Source organism: Hibiscus syriacus, unplaced genomic scaffold (assembly GCF_006381635.1).
Source record: "Hibiscus syriacus cultivar Baekdansim isolate YM2019G1 unplaced genomic scaffold, ASM638163v2 tig00116976_pilon, whole genome shotgun sequence".
Classification (NCBI taxonomy): Eukaryota; Viridiplantae; Streptophyta; class Magnoliopsida; order Malvales; family Malvaceae; genus Hibiscus; species Hibiscus syriacus.
Genome location: NW_024063500.1, coordinates 778288 through 796954, shown reverse-complemented (window position 1 = coordinate 796954; position 18667 = coordinate 778288). Strand labels below are relative to the sequence as shown.

The following is an 18667-nucleotide window of genomic DNA, read 5'->3' as shown; positions in this document are numbered from 1 at the left end:
CGAAAGAATCTCCGAATGTGATTTTATCAAGAACTCTTTTAATATTATAAATATTTATTTATCACCAAACATATGATTCGACACCAGATTTCGTCTATGTCGATTCCGACCAAAGACTAGGCCTAGCCAATGCCAGGCTCACCAGGCCCATGTTCTTCAAGCCCAATCTCTCCTAACCAAATTCCCTAATAGATACCTAGGCCCATATCTTATTTAGGCTTTCTCACCAAACCAAAACCTGATACTGTCATACTGAGACCAAAATCTTTAAATTTTGATGTGAACCACCAATTAGTTTCAGAAATTAGATAAATTCTAATTATTATTTAATTTTCCAGTGTCGGAATTGTAATTTTCTTTTTCTCTTTCTGGTTAAAGAAAACATATATCATCTCTCTTCCCTGATCTCATAAGATCCATTCAAAGGGAAACAGATCATTAGATCAACAAGTGAAGCAAACTCAGGGGAAAATATGGCAGACTCAAGCTCCTTGTCCACCGCTCTCATCAAGATTTCGCCTTATACTTTCTCTGCCATCGGTATCGCCATTGCAATCGGCGTATCTGTCCTCGGCGCCGCCTGGTATCCTTTTCTTTCTCTTCCAATTTTCTATAACTCTTAGGTTCAGATTTTATGAAATATGTATTGAACTGTTTATATATATATATATATATATATATATATATATTTGTAGGGGAATTTACATAACTGGAAGTAGTTTGATCGGTGCCGCTATTAAAGCTCCTCGAATCACTTCCAAGAATCTCATTAGGTATTTTTTTTTCACTTATTGCATCATTTGATCTGGAAATTCATCGATTTCTTATTATTCATAAACCCTCATCTATTAAGTTAGTTGGTTCTACAGTTTATAAATACTTGGATTGAATTAAATTTTGTTACTGGTGTTCGAAAATCAGATGGGGGGAGGGTGCTGGGAAGCAAAAAGATGCCGGGCCACCCTTTAATTATTTTAACCTTGTTTATATATTCCAGGCTCTGTTCTATATGATGTTAATTGCTTGGAAAATCAAATTGTGCTATAAGCCAAAAAGAAGGGCGGACGTTTACTTATGGTCTGCTTGCTATTGAATGTGAGACAAGTTTCTGGTTACTTAGCTTACTCAAATTGTTGTACCGTCTGTGTCTGGTGTATGCGTTTTAAATTAGAGAGGATGGCCTCATGGGGGAACAATTATGAGACGTGAAATAGAATCGAAGATACTAAAAAATTTCAAACTTCTCAGCTAGACATTTTCAATTTGATGATGTCTTAAATATGTATTAATCGGGTTAAAATTTCTTGGCATTGCTGATCTTTAAATGTTGTATTGTGCCTATGGAAATATTAATTTTTTACTCAATACTGTTCTCATTGCAGCGTAATCTTCTGTGAAGCTGTTGCTATCTATGGTGTTATTGTGGCAATTATTTTACAAACAAAGTTAGAGAGTGTTCCATCATCACAGATATATGCGCCAGAGTCTCTGAGAGCCGGATATGCAATTTTTGCTTCTGGAATTATTGTTGGCTTTGCCAACCTTGTTTGCGGGTTTTCTTCTCCATCCTTTTTTCTCTCTTTAATCTTTAAAAATGGTATATAAATAAATATTTTGCTTATTTCTGTGTACTTATGACTTGTTTTATGGACAGATTGTGTGTTGGAATAATTGGAAGCAGCTGCGCGTGTCTGATGCTCAAAACTCCTCACTTTTTGTGAAGATTCTTGTGATTGAGATTTTTGGCAGTGCACTTGGACTGTTTGGAGTGATTGTAGGTATAATCATGTCAGCTCAAGCAACATGGCCTGCAAAATCAGTGTAATTACATGATCTTAGTAGAAACTAGCTTTTCGATTATGTGAGAATGCAACCTGTTATTAGTAGTAATGTATGTAGAAATTTGCCTGGAAGTGTGTCCTCTTTTTGTTCTTAGAACACATTTGTCAAGAAATAAAACTTTCTGTGAAAACCATGATTTATTATGGTGAATAGGGTGGTTAAATTGTGGCACTGAGATTTTGTATATGTTCTTTTATTCATAATTTGTATGCATTTATATAAAGATTTGCTTGGAGATTTATTGTTCTTCGTTGATCCTATACTGCACATGTTGTGCTAACGAAGTTTCTTCCGTCGTAACATTTCTGGTGGATAGCCACCCTTTTGTATGCCGCTAATTTCTGTCATTGCCATTCACATTTTCAAGTGACGTGCTAAAGAAATGATACCTAAATTATAAGTGCATATGGACAATGTTCACTTTGTGGATAGCCATCCTATAATGAGACTATGGGTTGAACTGGAAGTAGAATAAAGTATAGAATTTCTTGGTTATGGAAAATATTTCCTTTGTGTAATTGATGACCATGGTGAACAAAGGAACAAGCAAATAAGGGGAGAAAAATTGACTTGTCAAACAAGGTAACTTTATATATTGATTTTTATTTTTCATCTTTTGAGAGATCAAACAGAGTTAAGCCTGTAAGGTAGTATCAACTAATTAATGATTAGTAGTGAATACGGCGTGTTCTTCTGTTGAAGATCTTTGAGGTCCCCCGGACTTGCTTTCTTCGGATCAATAGGCCCTTGATCAGGATAGATGCAAGCCTTGCTTAATCCGACCCAGGTGCCGTGAGTGCAGCACTTGTTTAGTGTTAACAGGTAAACCTAGTGGATTGATATTCTTCAAGATTTGAGTGTAGATTTTACACTCCCCTTTTCTCATGTCTTGGTGCGCGAGGACTTCTATGTTTGTGAATATCTCTTAGATAATTAATAATTAAAGGTGTTATGAATGTACATTATATATATATATATACATGAAACGGCAAATATATCTCTTTAAATTTTGTTTCATGAAATCTTTCTAAATCTCAATTTTTAACAATTTTGATTTTTCTTCATTGAAATGTATTTTTTAAAATCATAATTATAGAGAGGTGGAGAATGTTATATATATTGATTCCATGCTTACTAGACAATAAAAATTATAAAATATAGTCGTTTTCTGCTGAATTTTGAGTTGAGTTTCATAAGATTTTAAGAAAATTTAAATTAATAGAGTGATAGGACACGATGAATAGAGTTTGCCGGTATCTTTAGTTATAAAAAAGATGTCAAAGAACAATGATTTTGACGTCGACGTGATATAATGATAAAACTTTTAAAGTTTCATCTTTTGGGGAATGAAAATAAAATAAAAAAGAAAAAAAATTGAAGTGGACGGTATGTGACTTCTACATCATCGTAAAATTTTTCAACTCACTCTATTGTTTTTTATTTAACATTTGAGTGACTAAAAACATAAATAATTTAAAATTTTAATGATTAATTTAAATATTTTTAAAGTCGAGAGTGCTCTAAACAAGAACATATACGAAGTTGAGTGATTAAAACATGTTAACTTCATTTTTATTATTTCTGCTTTGTTTTAGTACAAATTTACACGTGTAATCACTGACTACTTGCTAGTAAAAATTACAATTAGTATAATTAATGAAGTAAAAAAGGGTGAATATTTAAAACATCAGATTACCCATTTCCTCATTTTCACTGTTAAACATCCTTGAAGATATGCCTAATGTTTAAGCGTCATTAATGGTTGTTTCTTCAAACCAAGCAGATAATTACAATCATCCGTATCAGGCTCATGCTTGACGGTGTTGTTCTTGATCATGATTTCCTCCATTTTCTTCAACCTATTAAAACATGTCACATTCAAACACAAGGATGTATAAACAAGAATTTAAGAATTCAAACACATAGTGGATCCGACATTTGCACCAGAGTCAGAGTAACACAATAGAGCAGCAAAATCAATTAAAACATTTACCTGATGCAGCGGTTAGCCTATGCTTCAACTCTCCCCGGTGGGTAGTCATCTCATCCAATATCTCGGCATCGTAGAAGTCGTCTTCGGCGTATTCACTGGGAGGAAAAAATGCTTCCCCTTACTGTTTAAAAATCTATTAGTTGTCATGCAAAATTATTAGTTATCATGCAACTAATAATAGTTGTATAATGCATAATAATGGTTCATAATGCATTGTAAGTTGGCAACAATAATGGTTCATAGGTGGCACTAATAATGGTTGAAAAGTGACATGACAAAATCTCACATTTACTCATTGTAATTTAGGGTATTTTCAAGATTAGTCCTTAAAGCTTCTACTATAAATACCCTAGCTCATTTAGTTTCAAAATCATCCCAAAGCATTCTAGCTTTCTTCCAATACTAGAGAGAATTTAGAGAGTTTCTTGAGAGTTGTTTTCTTCTTTTTATCAAGAGAGAATTATCATTGTTTTCTTCTTTGTAAATCGAGAGAGGTTGTAAATTTTGTGTCTCCTTTATCTTCATTTTTATTTTCTCAAATTATCAGTTGCGATTTTGCTATATCCGATAGCTGTCTTCCGCAACAATTGGTATCAGAGCCAGATTTGAATGTGTAATATCTGCTTATTGTCTTTGTGGTTGCCACCAAAAGGTGGATCCTCAAACATAAGAAAGTAAGAAGGTATTACTCATTCTTTAAAGGTTCCAGAGAACTATTCACGATAGTAAAATAGTGAGAGCTATCCGTAATAGAAGCTATGACAACGAAATTTGATATTGAAAAATTTAATGGGAGAAATTTCTCATTGTGGAAATTGAAGATGAAGGACATCCTGAGGAAAGACGGTTGTCTAGCAGCTATCAGTGAAAGGTTGGTAGATTTCACAGACGACAATAAATGGATCGAAATGGACGGGAATGCTATGACAAACTTTCATCTAGCATTAGCAGATGAAGTAATGTCAAGCATCGAGGAGAATAAGACAGCTAAGGAGATATGAGATCATCTCACCAAATTGTACGAGGCCACATCATTGCACAATAAAATTTTCCTTAAGAGAAAATTGTACACTCTCTGGATGTCAGAATCTACTTCAGTGACGGAGCACTTAAACACACTGAACACTTTATTTTCTCAACTTACATCCTTAAGCTGTAAAATAGTAGAACAAGAACGTGCTGAACTTCTACTTCAAAGTCTACCGGATTCGTATGATCAACTCATCATCAACTTGACAAACAATAATGTCACCAATCTAGTCTTCGATGACGTTGCAGCTGCTGTTCTACAAGAAGAAAATCGACACAAGAATAAGGAAGACAGACAAGTAAATCTGCAACAAGCAGAAGCGTTGACAACGATGAGAGGGAGATCAACAGAACGTGGCCAAAGCAGCAGTCACAAACATGGTAGATCGAAGTCAAGAAGCAAGAAGAATTTAAAGTGCTACAACTGTGGAAAGAAGGGTCACTTGAAGAAGGATTGTTGGAGTCTAAATAAAAACTCCAATCCACAAGGCAATACTACAAACACTTCAGATGATGGAGATGATCTATGCTGTGAAGCGTCAACCACCTTGGAAGGTAGAAAGAGATATGCAGACATATGGCTCATTGATTCAGGAGCAACATATCACATGACCTCAAGAAGAGAATGGTTTCATCATTATGAACCTGTCTCAAGAGGATCTGTGTATAGTTGCAATGATCATGCCTTAGAGATCATTGGCGTGGGAACCATTAAATTGAAGATGTATGATGGAACAATTAAAGTTGTTCGAGATGTGCGGCACGTGAAAGGCCTGAAGAAAAATTTATTATCCTACGGATTGTTGGATAATAATGCAAGTAAGTTTGAAACACGGAAAAGAATCATGAAGGTGTTCCGTGGAGCGCTTGTGGTGCTGAAAGGCGAAAAGATAGCTGCAAACTTGTACATGCTGAAGGGAGAAACTTTGCTAGAAGCAGAAGCCTCTGTTGCCTCATGTAGTTCAGATTCTACAATGCTATGGCATCAGAAACATGGACACATGTCAGAACAAGGAATGAAAGTCCTTGTGGAAAAAAGCTACTTCCAGACTTAACAAAGGTATCACTTTCTTTGTGTGAGCATTGCATAACAAGTAAGCAGCACCGGTTGAAATTCAACACGTCAAATTCTAGAGCCAAAAGTGTTCTAGAATTGGTTCACTTTGATGTATGGCAAGAACCAGTTATATCCCTAGGCGGAGCAAAATACTTTGTCTCATTTATTGATGACTACTCCAGGAGATGTTGGGTGTACCTTATTAAAAAAAAGTCATATGTGTTTTCCACTTTCAAAAACTTTAAAGCGCGGGTAGAACTTGATTCTGGAAATAAGATCAAGTGTTTTAGAACAGATAATGGAGGAGAATACACAAGTGAAGAATTTGATGACTTTTGCAGGAAAGAAGGCATCAAAAGACAGTTCACAGTGGCAAACACTCCTCAACAAAATGGAGTGGCAGAGCGAATAAACAGAACCTTGTTAGAAAGAACAAGAGCAATGTTGAGGGATGCAGGCCTAAAAAAATCATTCTGGGCAGAAGAAGTCAATACCGCATGTTATTTGGTGAATCAAGCTCCATCAACTGCAATAGAGTTGAAGACACCAATGGAGATGTGGACTGATAAACCAGCTGATTATTCAAACCTCCATGTATTTGGAAGTATTGTGTACGTGATGTACAACGCCCAAGAAATTTCAAAGTTGGATCCAAAATCCAGGAAATGCAAATTCTTGGGGTATGCTGATAGAGTAAAGAGGTATCGCTTGTGGGATCCCACTGCCCGTAAAGTGATCATTAGCAGGGATGTTATCTTTGTAGAAGATAAGCTACAAAGAAAAGAAGACGATGATAGCACTAAAAAGTCAGAGACTACACAGATACGCGTGGAAAAGGAGTTTGAACAAGGAGATTCTTCTGAAGCAGAACCAGCACATGATGAACAAGAACCAGAGAGTTCTGAAGTTCCAATAACTCGTCAATCAGATCGTGTGAGAAGATGTCCCAATTGGCACTCAGATTATGTTATAGAAGGTAATATTGCATACTGCCTTTTAATAGAGGACGGTGAGCCATCAACATACCAGGAGGCAATAAAAAGCTCATATGCTTCATTGTGGATGATGGCGATGCAAGAAGAAATTGAAGCCCTTCATAAAAATAATACATGAGACCTTGTGCCACTACAACAAGGAATGAAGCCAATTGGTAACAAATGGGTCTTCAAAATCAAGCGAAATGGTGACGATCAAGTTGAGAGGTATCGTGCAAGACTGGTGGTTAAAGGATATTCTCAAAAAGAAGGTATTGATTTTAATGAAATATTTTCTCCTGTGGTTCGACTAACAACAGTTCGAGTAGTTTTGGCAATATGTGCTACATTGAACTTACATCTAGAGCAGCTAGATGTTAAAACAGTTTTTCTTCCTAGAAATCTTGAAGAAGAGATTTACATGCTCCAGCCTGAAGGTTTTGAAGAAAAAGAAAAGAAGAACTTGGTTTGTAGGTTGAACAAATCTCTGTACGGTCTAAAGTAGGCGCCGAGGTGTTGGTATAAGAGATTTGATTCCTTCATTATGTGCCTTGGATACAACAGACTTAATGCAGACCCTTGTGCTTATTTCAAGAGGTCTGGTGATAATGATTTTGTTATATTGCTGTTGTATGTGGATAACATGTTGGTTGCAAGACCCAACAAAGATCATATTGAAGAATTGAAGGCACAACTGGCTAGGGAATTTGAAATAAAGGATTTGGGATCAACAAACAAGATTCTAGGGATGCAAATTCACCGAGACAGAAGTAATAGTAATATTTGACTTTCATAAAATAATTACTTAAAGAAGATCTTGTCACGATTCAGCATGCAAGATTGTAAGCCAATTTTTACCTCTCTTCCTATTAACTTAAAATTATCCTCCAGTATGAGTCCTAGAAGTGAAGAAGAGAGGATGGAGATGTCTCGAGTACCGTATGCATCGGCAGTGGGAAGTTTAATGTTCGCTATGATATGCACAAGACCAGACATTACACAAGCAGTGGGAGTGGTTAGTCGGTACATAACGAACCCAGACAAAGAGCATTGGAATACAGTAAAGAGGATCCTGAGATACATCAAAGGGACCTCAAATGTTGCATTATGTTACGGAGGATCAAATTTACTTATCAATGGGTATGTTGATTCTGACTATGCAGGGGATTTGGATAAAAGCAAATCTACTACATGATATGTGTTTAAAGTTGCTGGTGGAACTGTAAGCTGGGTTTCAAAATTGCAATCAGTTGTGGCTACATCCACAACAGAAGTAGAATATGTAGCAGCTACACAAGCCAGTAAAGAAGCAATTTGGTTGAAGATGCTATTAGAGGAGCTTGGGCACAATCAAGAGTATGGCTCTATGTTTTGTGACAGTCAAAGCGCCTTACATCTAGCAAGGAATCTAACATTTCATTCAAGGACAAAGCACATACGATTTCAGTACCATTTCATTCGTGAAAAGGTGGAAGAATGGACGGTAGATATACAGAAGATCCATACAAAAGACAATATAGCAGATTTCATGATGAAAGCGATCAATGCTGATAAATTTACCTGGTGTCGATCCTCAATTGGCCTGTCAGAGACGTAAGCAACATGATGATACAAGGTAGAAAAATGGTGTGAAGATATGATTGTTCCAATCAAATCTTCAAGTGGGAGATTATTAGTTGTCATGCAACTAATAATAGTTGTATAATACATAATAATGGTTCATATTGCATTGTAAGTTTGCAACAATAATGGTTCATAATTGGCACTAATAATGGTTGAAAAGTGACATGACAAAATCTCACATTTAGTCATTGTAATTTAGGGTATTTTCAAGATTAGTCCTTAAAGCTTCTACTATAAATACCCTAGCTCATTTAGCTTCAAAATCATCCCAAAACATTCTAGCTTTCTTCCAATACTAGAGAGAATTTAGGGAGTTTCTTGAGAGTTGTTTTCTCCTTTTTATCAAGAGAGAATTATCATTGTTTTCTCCTTGGTAAATCGAGAGAGGTTGTAAATTTTGGGTCTTCTTTATCTTCATTTTTATTTTCTCAAATTATCAGTTACGATTTTGCTCTATCCGATAGCCGTCTTCCGCAACAAAATCATGTCTGTAAATCAATGTGTACTTAACGATATGGAGAAAAGGTGTGTGTACTTGCAGACAGAAGAAAAATGTACCCTGAGTGGTAGATTCAGGTTCCTTTGCGGTGTACCGATGACTTCTTCATACTCGGCGGCATCAAGTCCTTGAAGATGCTCGGGGAGGAAAAAGTTGGGAATGACGTGCTCCCTGATGCTGATGAGGAGGAAGAAGGGTAATGGAAACAAGATTCCAGCAATAGGTATCCATGTCACTCCAAAACATATCAGAAGATATACAAATGGAAGAGTGTAAACGTCAAAATGGCCTAGAATGACACAGATTCCAGAAATGATGCATGTATGCCTTCAAGTACTCTGTTCAAAACCATGTCAACATTCGTGTTATATATATATATATTGGTGTATATATTTTAAAGACATACTTGTAACGCCTGCTAGGAGTGATGAAGAGTAGCAACATCCGTTCCTAGAACTGGTTTCCGGGAAGACTGTCGATAGCCATATATGTAAAGTATCCCCACAGTACCGATGTAGGTATCATTCTCAGTATAGGCACGACGCACATAGACAATCCCACAAGGATTGATGGCAACAGGTTGCTAATCATTTGCTCGATAACTCTAATAGGCAAATGAGCATCGATATGTTTCGTGGGATCAAACTTCTCCTTCGTATCTTGCCCGTCTTGACAATTCATCACAGCATCTTTCAAGCCCCTCAACTCTTTATCCGCAACAGAGGGCTGCAACAAACAACATACAATGAAACATAGTCGTATGGATATGTATATAGGAAATAGTATACACAAGCCTATAGTTATACGTACAGAAGTAGACACATCCATCTCTATGAACATCGCTTGCATCATCCCGCAGATTTCTGATTTGCTTGCTTGTTTTGACATGCCGTCCTTGGCACTTTTCACCATTTTTTCCCTCATCATCTGTAATTTAAGGGGTTTTAGTGATATGTTCTTGAAAATCCACAATATTTGGAATCGATATAGCAAATACGACACCCAACCTGCCTCTTGAGAACTGCAAGGCTCTTAGTGTGCATAGGAGATTGTGGAAGGACCCCATTTGAAGGAGGGAGGCCAAGCAACCCACAAATCAAAGTCAGCAACCATGATTGACAAGAAGAATAATGGTAAGCAGAAGGCTTTGAAACTATAGACTGTAAGAGAAGCATATGTTTAAGTACCGTAATTCCTAACACAAGGATGTCGTAATGGTAAGCAGATGGCTTTTTGAGGTTGAAATCCTCTTGTTGAGCCAACTGTGACGCAACACTGTGATCAAAGAAGTATAGTCCCGCTGCCATCATTGCCGATTGATGAGTGTTCAGAATCGTTAATATATGTTCGTTATTTCTTCGATTTTGTGAAGTTATTGCTGCTGATTTGGTTGTGTTATGTCTATTTTCGTACAGGTCCTTGCTTTCCAGAATTGGTAATAAAACGGGTGAATTCTGCATTTTTTTTATTATTTGGTCACGGCTGGAGACATGGGCACGACTCTGGGCACGACGCGGTCTGACATGGCAGTTTCTAGAAGGTCCAGTCAGCGGCGGTTTCTAGGAGACTTCGTCTGCACGCCTTCTGGAAGATTGACGAGCAGAGTTGCATTAGGAGACTAGTTTAAGTTTGAATTTAAATTTAAAAACAATTATCTTTTGTATTATTTTATTATTTTTTTGTTTATCCTTTAGGCTTTGAGAGGCTATAAATACCCACTTGGGGTAAGCCTAAACTCATCATTCGGAATACATTCTTCTTTTCTCTCTAGTTTTTATAAAAGCTTTTCTTTTTACTTTTCAAGTTCTTTTCATTTTTCTTATTTTCAAGTTTTGTTTTTATGCTAAGAATGACTTTTGTCATGCTTAGCTAAACTTTTCATAAGCCGAGAGCTGTCGCGATGATTCAATTCCAACGGGAGAATTGAAACGGTCCCTTAATATCTTTGGAATCTCTCTCTCAATCTCTGCGCTTATTTTTCAAAATCAAAACAGTTTTCAAAATCGAAGATTGACTTTGGTCAAGAAGTTGTTGCGATTAAACGTGTGGGAGGAAGATTCGACTTATAGAAAGCAATTCGACTTCCTGGGAACACACTTGGCGAGATAGCTTCGCCAAGAGGGAATTGAGATCGGAATTGACGGTTATAGAAACAACAATCCGATTCGGTCGCCACGAACTTAAACGGTATTTGATCTACGACAATAGATGTTGTTAGAATCAACTACCGAAGCCGGAATCAAAGTTTGCCTTGGGTATTCGGTATACAAGATAGAGTCACAAGGATAGCCCTTGTAGACAAAGTAACCGACGTGAATCCCGAAGAGAAAATCTTATTCGATGATCTAAAGGAAATTGAATCAAAGCGAAGCTTGAGGCTACTTTTACCGTATTTATTCACAATCTTCATCTTCTTATTTTTACTTTAATTACTTTTATTTAATCACTTTATTATCTTTTACTAAAATCCCCCCATTTTTACTCTTTCACGCCTGCCATAGACCAATCACACATTAAATTAAGAATTTTCCAAATCCCTGTGGATTCGACCCTACTTCTCTACGCTACGAATTTTCCTTTAATTATTATCCGAGAAGAAGGAATTTATTTTGACATCAAAACGACAGTTGTCAAATTGGCGCCGTTGCCGGGGACTTCGCTAAAGTTACTAATTTTTGTTTGTTTTTTATTTATGACCAGGACTAATCCGGGCACATTAGTGGAGTACAACCCGGAGATTGAAGCTGAAGCTAGGAGACTCCACGCACAGACACTTCGGGAAAGAAAGAGACAACAATTAGATCCAGAAGAAAGATCAAATTCAGGTAATACAAATCTGATGGCCGAACCTACTATTCGGGAGTTAGCCGCGGCACCCAGTGAACAAGGACCTATGTGCATTAATTTTCCCCAAGGCGAATCTCCATACCAGTTGAAAACTGGCCTTATTCATATCCTCCCTACATTTCGCGGATTGCCAAACGAGGATCCACACAAACATCTTAGAGAATTTCACATGGTCTGCTCTAGCATGACACCACAGGGAGTAACCGAGGACCAAATAAAACTTAGAGCTTTCCCTTTTTCCTTAGCCGACTCGGCTAAGGAGTGGTTATTTTATCTTCCTCCTAATTCTGTTACTACATGAGCTAATATGACTCGTCTTTTTCTTGACAGGTTTTTCCATGCGGCAAAAGTAAGTGAACTACGAAGGAGAATACTTGGAATCAAGCAACTTGATGGAGAGTCGCTCTACGACTACTGAGAGCGGTTTAAGAAGTTGTGTTCTAGTTGCCCACAACATGGCTAACCGAACAAACACTCATTCAATACTTATATGAAGGATTATCTCCCCTGGAAATGAAGATGATCGATGCTGCTAGCGGTGGAGCCTTGGTGAATATGACTCCTACCGAGGCTAGAGATTTAATATCGACGATGGCTGCAAATTCCCAACAGTTCCGCGTAAATAATGAACCTTCTCGAAGGGTTCATGAGATAAGTTCATCTTCCTTGGAAAGTAAAATAGATAAGTTAACTGAAGTCGTAAACTCTCTTGTTGCAGGAAAGACAGGACAAAACCGAGTATGTGGAATATGTGCATTGCCTGATCATCCAACAGACGGTTGTCCACTAATTTAAGACGATGCAACAGCTCAAGTCAACGTAGTCAGAAACTTCCCGGGACCTCCCCAAAAAGCTTATAATCCTTACGGTAATACATACAACCCAGCATGGAGGGATCACCCGAACTTCAGTTATGCGCAGAACCCGAGGCCGAATCAAAGCTATCAAGCGAGACCTCCACCACAACAACAGCCGCAGAAGACATCACTAGAATCGATTGTCGAAAGGTTAGCACTATCCCAGGAGAAATTCCAGACCCGAACTGAATCTCACTTCCAAGAGATGGACAAGCAATTGAGCCAACTGGCTCAAACCGTTGGGAGATTAGAGTCACAAGGTAAACTTCCGTCTCAAACTGAAGTGAATCCGAGGGAAAATGTTAGCGTCATCACCCTTCGGAGTGGTACAGTAGTAAGGTCACCTATCCCATTGGACCAAGCAGTCCAAAAAGAAAAGAAGACCAATGACGCAGGATCCCATAATAAGAATGAAGAAGAACAATTGGACGATCCGAAGCCATCTCCCTACGACGTGCCACCACCTTTTCCATCAAGGTTAGTTAAAAAGGATAAAAAAGCTGAGGAAAAGGAAATATTAGACGTACTTCGGAAGGTGGAAGTTAACATACCTCTCCTCGAAGTTATCCGAAAAGTTCCAAGGTATTGTCAGTTTCTGAAGGATCTCTGTACGACTAAAAGGAAGCTTATCGGGGTCGAGAAAGTGGATTTAGGCGCGAACGTCTCAGCAGTTTTCCAACGACCGCTTCCACCGAAATATAAAGACCAAGGTATGTTTTCAATACCTTGTAAAATTGGTGAGGTTAAGATCAAGCGAGCTATGTGCGATCTAGGTGCCTCTATCAATGTAATGCCCCTCTCTGTCTATAATTTAATTTCCACCAAGCCTTTGAAAGAGACGAGAGTTACACTTCAGCTAGCCGACAAATCAATTATTTATCCTGAAGGACTCATAGAAAATGTTCTAGTGGAGGTAGAAAACTTAATTTTCCCTGCTGATTTTTATGTGATTGATATGGAAAATGATCGTAGCAACATTGGTTCTGAAATCCTCCTCGGTCGTCCTTTTCTGAGCACGGCAAATGCAAAAATTGATGTTCGAAGCGGTATTCTTACTATGGAGTTTGACGGTGAGATCTTAAAATTTGATGTTTATAAAGCAATGAGATATCCAGATAACATTCATAGTATTAATTTTGTTGGCATTTTTGAACTTGTTGATGATGAATCTAACTTTGTTGATGATTTATGCAAGGAATCGGATGATAAAAAAGATGACATAAGGGAGTTGAAAAATATTTCAGTTGTTGATTCAAATTTGATCTCAACTCCTTTAAAAACTAAAGATTTACATTCCTTTTTGCAGGCATCAAAAATTAAGTCGAAATCATCAAGGAGTCGTTTGAAGAAATCATTTTTGGTAAAAAAGATGTTTTGACGGCCATTCTTCTGGACAAGATTTTAAAATTGGGAAATATCCGAAGAAATCTTTGTGAGAATTTTCAAATTTCTCATAAGGAATTTCTTAGTTGGAAAAAGCGAATGAAGTGGAAGTGTCTGTCACGGAACCTGTAGACTGAATCAGGTCGTCGAGCTAATGACGTTAAACAAAAGCGCTTCATGGGAGGTAACCCATTATTTTCAATTCCGCTATATTTTTACTTTTTATTTTTATTCATTCAAGCATGTTTAATTTAATTTTTATTTTTATTTTACAGGAACCGAATATTTTTATTCAAACTTAAACGGCGAGAAATTACGGAATTATGATTCGAACAATGTTAATTTCAGAGTCCATTGAGCAGTACACGATCGAATTGAGCAGAAAAAAAGAGCCTCAAGTCGTGCGCACCGTTTAACTAAACGGTGCACGTTAGCAAAACCCATAGAGGGGCCGGCGCACGTTAGTAAACCCCATTTTTTTCTTTCCCCCTTTTTGTTATCTTCTGCCGCCCACCTTATCCCCTTTCCTCTTTTATCTTACTGTGACCATGGACCCCACCTTATCGTTTTCAATCACCTTTTCAATTTTTAAGTATACCTTTTTCTAAATTACAGAAAAACCAAAAGTCCTCATTTACTCCCAACTCTACAACCCACGGCAAGAACCAATTTTAAACCAAATTCAACCAAAATTCCAACCATCTTCATCTTCTCAAACCCGATCGCTCATTCCCCAAAAAGCACGAGACCATCATCCTTTCTTCCTCTCCTCACCGTCGCCCTTGCTAACGTGTTTTCAACTTCTCCACTCACAATGGTACGCACAATCAGGGGATGTAGATGCTGGTTTTCCACCGACAACATGATGTTTCCAGTACCTCCCACCATGGTCGTGGTCGACATTAAATACAGGGAGTTCTCTGTTCTTTCTCTTGCACTTTAATTTTTTTTTCGTTTTGAGGCAAAACGCTTTAAGTGAGGGGGAGTAGAGTGTCGGTTGTATTTCCCTTTGTTTATTTTTATGCTTTGAATCTAGTATGTGTTAGTTGAATTGGTCGGAAATTTCATTGATTGTCTTTGTCTTGGTGAAAATTTTTGGAATGCTATGCTTGTTTGGGAACACATGATTATTTAGGTTATGATATTCTTGATAATGGATAGCATGGATTGTGATAAGTTGGTATTTTTGTGATATTCCATGATTTTTTTGGTTGAAATGTGATTAGCTCAATGCATGAAAACAATTTGGTGAGATTTGAGCCTTTACGAGCATATCATTTTCTCTCTCATTTTGTTTTATCGAGTGTGTCGAATTTGACATTGGCATTCTAGAACCTGCATGTTAAATACTGTCGAGATTACACATGAACATGATGCTTAAAAATAATTTGGGCACCTTAGGATTAACCATTCCGTTTCCCCATTAAATAGCCTACCCATGCATATTTTCCCTTAGTTAACCACTTTTGAGCCTATTTCCATTTCTTTGTTTCCACCATATTCATAAACCCGAGCCTTTTTATTTTATCCTTCTTTTCTACCTTTTTCAGGGCAAGTGAATAATTTTACCATTGTATTCTCCATCACAAAAAAAATGTTGAAAAAAAAATAGCAGTTCGAAAAAGAAAAAAAAACTGTTCGAAAAAAAAGACATGAAAGAAAAAATGGAAAACAAAACAACAAAAGTGTGAAAAAGAATAAATGCATTTCGACGAGAAAATTGTTGTTTGATATGTCGTCTTTTATATCTTGTTGTGCTTAATGTTTTGATAGAGTTGAGATTATTATTTGTTAGTTCCTTGCCTTGAATTTTAGCCATATATTTAGCCTTTTCCCCACCTTTACCTAAGCCACGTTACAACCAATAAAAGACTCTTTGATTTATGCATCTTGTTCTTATTAGTAGTGGAGATTTGATTTACTTGCAGGCTTATGGTAATATCGTGTCGATTATGACATTGAGCGTTTCTTTACCCCAAACACATTGAGTGATTTGAGTGAATCCCGGTGATGTTCAGTTGATTGATTTCTTGACTTCAATAGTTATTGTGGTTTCTACCTTGCTTCCTTGAATATGAAACTTGACAAAGAACGTTTAATGAAGTTTTTGACTGATTTGGTTAATCATACTTGAGGACAAGCATGAGATAAGTGAGGGGGAATTTGATGAGTGTTCAGAATCGTTAATATTTGTTCGTTATTTCTTTGATTTTGTGAAGTTATTGCTGCTGATTTGGTTGTGTTATGTCTATTTTCGTGCAGGTCCTTGCTTTCCAGAATTGGTGATAAAACGGGTGAATTCTGCATTTTTATTATTATTTGGTCACGGCTGGAGACATAGGCACGACTTTGGGCACGACGTGGTCTGACATGGCAGTTTCTAGAAGGTCCAGTCAGCGGCGGTTTCTAGGAGACTTCGTCTGCACGCCTTCTAGAAGATTGACGAGCAGAGTTGCATTAGGAGACTAGTTTAAGTTTGAATTTAAATTTAAAAACAATTATCTTTTGTATTATTTTATTATTTTCTTTGTTTATCCTTTAGGCTTTGAGAGGCTATAAATACCCACTTGGGGTAAGCCTAAACTCATCATTCGGAATACATTCTTCTTTTCTCTCTAGTTTTTATAAAAGCTTTTCTTTTTACTTTTCAAGTTCTTTTCATTTTTCTTATTTTCAAGTTTTGTTTTTATGCTAAGTATAACTTTTGTCATGCTTAGCTAAACTTTTCATAAGCCGAGAGCTGTCGCGATGATTCAATTCCAACGGGAGAATTGAAACGGTCCCTTAATATCTTCGGAATCTCTCTCTCAATCTCTGCGCTTATTTTTCAAAATCAAAACAGTTTTCAAAATCGAAGATTGACTTTGGTCAAGAAGTTGTTGCGATTAAACGTGTGGGAGGAAGATTCGGCTTATAGAAAGCAATTCGACTTCCTGGGAACACACTTGGCGAGATAGCTTCGCCAAGAGGGAATTGAGATCGGAATTGACGGTTATAGAAACAACAATCCGAGTCGGTCGCCACGAACTTAAACGGTATTTGATCTACGACAATAGATGTTGTTAGAATCAACTACCGAAGCTGGAATCAAAGATTGCCTTGGGTATTCGGTATACAAGATAGAGTCACAAGGATAGCCCTTGTAGACAAAGTAACCGACGTGAATCCCGAAGAGAAAATCTTATTCGATGATCTAAAGGAAATTGAATCAAAGCGAAGCTTGAGGCTACTTTTTACCGTATTTATTCACAATCTTCATCTTCTTATTTTTACTTTAATTACTTTTATTTAATCACTTTATTATCTTTTACTAAAATCCCCCCATTTTTACTCTTTCACGCCTGCCATAGACCAATCAAACATTAAATTAAGAATTTTTCAAATCCCTGTGGATTCGACCCTACTTCTCTACGCTACGAATTTTCCTTTAATTATTATCCGAGAAGAACGAATTTATTTTGACATCAAAACGACAGTTGTCACCGGTACAATGGCGGCGAAAATGTACAGTACCGGAACCTCTCCCATATGCTGTAATAAGAGATATGATAAGAACAAGTTCGTCTTCTGGTGTCAACAAACGTAATGGATTCAAAGCTTACCTTTATCACTGTCCAGTGATATAATGATGCATCTTCCCAAAGAAGTGGGCAGACCAGTCTCCTCGGAACGCCAGGACTAACTTGGCGTGGTATCGTATAAGAAAGAGCTGTCCAACATAATACCATCATTGGAACCCCATAATCTGCAACAAAACCTAGAAGACTAGCCGTTCCATATGGCCATGATCTGGCATGTCGAGTACTGAGGGAAGTGAATAGAACCCCAAATGAGAAAATGATTGCCAGCAAACCATTTGTGTGCAGCCAGGGGAACTGATATTTCTCCAACATTGGGTTTTCAACTTTGGGAACATTGAACTCATTGACCACTCCCTGTATGTATCCAAACATTCATCATAATTAATCATCAAGATCAAACCAGAAACCACAGGATACTCATTCATTCAATACCTTAATATCTTCTTGAAGGAAAAGAACAGTTATTAACATGCCGAATTGCTCTCCTGTAACTCTTGTAAAACCTGGTGATTATGGTGCATGCATTGAAGATAGAGAGAAGAATGAGCATCAAAGATGTCCATACACAGACACTATGAAGGAAAACAAAAGGCAAAAAAATGTCAACAAATATCTTGTTCATAATTGATCGCATATGAATATATATATATATATATATATACATATATATATATGTATATATATGTATGTATATATATACATATATATATATATATATATATATATATGTATGTATATATTGTGAATACATCAAATACGTTACCATGAAGTCCAAGCCAAAAAGAGCTTCTGGCCCAACTCTGGCCTTCCTTTGCTGAAATTGTACAAATATGTGTACATAATAACTGTCGGCTCTGCAACTCCTAATATCAACAATGGTTGCCCACCAAAAATGGAGTGAATGACTCCACAAATAGCTGTGGAAGCCAATGTTTCCAAGGGTTCCATCTGTGTCTCGACTCAATTGCTCCCCAAAGGCAAT

The 18667-nt window shown here is 37.1% G+C and overlaps 1 pseudogene; it reads left to right on the top strand.

Moving 5' to 3' along the window:
• The first annotated feature begins 357 nt into the window (after nucleotides 1-357).
• LOC120192615 lies at nucleotides 358-2089 on the top strand (annotated as a pseudogene).
• The last annotated feature ends 16578 nt before the right edge of the window (nucleotides 2090-18667 follow it).